This window comes from Photinus pyralis, unplaced genomic scaffold (assembly GCF_008802855.1).
Source record: "Photinus pyralis isolate 1611_PpyrPB1 unplaced genomic scaffold, Ppyr1.3 Ppyr1.4_LG1, whole genome shotgun sequence".
NCBI classification, from domain to species: domain Eukaryota; kingdom Metazoa; phylum Arthropoda; class Insecta; order Coleoptera; family Lampyridae; genus Photinus; species Photinus pyralis.
In genome coordinates this window covers 48,371,627-48,374,365 of record NW_022170249.1, presented here as the reverse complement: position 1 = coordinate 48,374,365, position 2,739 = coordinate 48,371,627, and positions in this window count along the sequence as shown.

Genomic DNA, 2,739 nt, shown 5'->3' with positions numbered 1-2,739 from the left:
AGTATGCAAATTCTGCTAGACTGAAGTTAATTTTTGGTTAGCATTTTAAGTAGTTATAAAATTCCATTAAAGATATGAAAGTAGCACACTACCAAGTGTTAAATGCCTGTAACGAAGCACCAGTTTTCGTACACGAATTCGATCAGAATTAATAAAAGCACCGTACATAGAGAGACACCACCAGCAGTTGAGTCCAACGGGGCAATATTACCAGTCGTTAATGAATACAAAAATCTTGGATTGATTTTTGACTCCCAATTACGTTTCAAAAAGCATATATCTCAAATAATTAATAAAGCGTTTACAAATATTAAACTAATATTTAATAGCCGATTTCTTATTAATCGTAGTATTAAGGTTATGCTTTCTGAATCCTTAGTGCTTTCCCAATTTAACTATTGTGATAGTGTGTATGGCCCATGTATCGACAAAAGAGACTACAATCGAATTCAGAGAATGCAGAATTCTTGCCTTAGACTAATATTTGGTATCCGAAAATACGACCGGATTACACATAAATTAAAATCCCTCCAGTGGCTTGATATGAACAACAGAAGAATATTACATTCTGCCTGTTTGTTCCATGGCATACTTCAAACCAAAACTCCGTCATATTTATTTGAAAAGGTAACATACAGAGCTGACGTCCATAATGTCAATGTTAGAGATCGGTTTTTTATAACTATACCTACTCACAAAACGTCACTATTTAAACGCTCCTTCAGTTACAATATTGCAAAGACGTATAATGAATTACCATCTCATTTAAAACCTTTATCCGAAAGTCTTTTTAAAAAACGCTTGCGCCTCATACTCCTTGCAACGCAGCATTAAGTTCCATCGTTAATATCATTATTGCTATAATTTTTTTTTTTCTTTTTACATTTTTTTTTTTTTTTCTTCTTTTTAGGTTTTCATTTGTGCCTTCATACTGAATGGTTTTTATTATCATATAGTTTTTTCTTGCTAGGTTTTTTTATGTCTTGGTCTCTTGTTGTTAATTTCATATGTAGGGGGTTGAGTGGTAGAGCAGACGGAATAACACGGTTTATTCCAGTCTGAACTTCGCCCTATTGAGTCACACGTTATGTAATGTAATGTATAATATCTGTTCTTTGTATGGTGTGTGCTCAATAAATGTCATTATTATTATTATTATTAATGACCACCCACTATATGGACAAGCTTCGTTACTAAGAAAAAGTAGTTTTTACATTTACTTACTTTCTTGTGGGAGTGAGAAGTAAGGTCAAAGTCAAGGTAATGTTTTAACCCTTAGAGCCGTTTAACCGCTGCCGAACGTAATTGGGAAGTTTCTAATGTTCCCGTAGAGATATGTAAACTATTTTTGTAGCATCCAACAGTCCTGGGCAAGGGGAAGCAGGGGAATTTCAGCTCAGTTTTACTATGTTAATTTAAAACGAGCGTTAAAGCTGCAAGGTGGTGCAGTTTCTTTCATTATCGCAGATCTTTTGCCATTGCCTCGAAATTCTGGGTAACTTTGGACATAACTGGGCTACCGAATTTGGAAACTTTAATCCGGCCAATTAAGTGAGTACAATTAATCGTAGTTAATTAATTATGTTGGAGCCAGCTTGGGCCGAAAGTCACTTAATTAACAGGAATTTCAAGATTACTTCCTGATTTTCAGGACGACATGGAGCCTGATAATTAAATAGAGAAGTTTTAAATTTTGAATGCTATCAACCAAATGCCAACAGGATTAGGAAATCCGAGTTCCATTTCCACATCCTTTGGGAATTCTATATAAGATAATAACAGCATGATTTAGAGGGGATCTTTTGCATTTTTCGCTTTGCTCGAAGTTCAAAGGAGGCTTGATATTTTTTTCATTAATTATTAAGAGGGTTTATTTTCTTGTTTCGCTTCCTCGTAGCTAGTAGGTACCGTTAGTGGATTTGTGCTTCCGTTCTCGCTTTGGGAAATCGCTACGGTTTTCGTGTGCCGTAATTCGGTTTTAGGTATTCGCCAGCGACCGCCGCCATTTGCCATTTTTAGCGCATTTCCACAAAAATTAAAAAAAAATGCGCTATTGTGGCCACTTTGTCCGTCCGTCCGTCCGTCCGTCCGTCCGCTAACTTTGCGACGCTACTAGTTTTTTTATCTTAAGAGCTATTGTTCTACTTTTTTCGCTATTTGGTTCGTTATGGTGTCGAGTCTTGTACCAAGGAAGGAATTTTTTCTGTACCTCTTACAAAAAAAGTTATTGTAAAAGAAACAAAAAACCGTTTTTTATATGTTCCATAATTTTACACTTTTGCCGTTTATTAACGATCCTAGAGATCGTTTATAATTTTGCATTGCTATCTGTCGCCTGCCGGTTGGTCTCTCCGTCTGTTCCTTTGTCTGTCTGTCCATCTATCTGTCCGTGTGAACCATAACTTTGTTTAGAAATGTTTGATCGCTTTTACATCTCCGTTAGTTATGAACTGAATTGCATGAAATTCAATATGGGCATAGATTTAGCCATATAATACGCAATGCCAAAAGTTGAATCGAATAGATTCAAAATTCACAGTGCCCTTTTCGCATCTCGACCATTTATAAACCGAATTGCAAACTTTTTTACTTACAAAAGTATTTGAATGAAATTTGATACATAGGCACTTGGAATAAAGGAAAATCAAACGCCAATTTCAAAATTTGGTTTTGCGCATGCGCAGTGCCAACTTTTTTATTTATGGAAGAATTTAAACGAAATTTGATACATAGGCACTT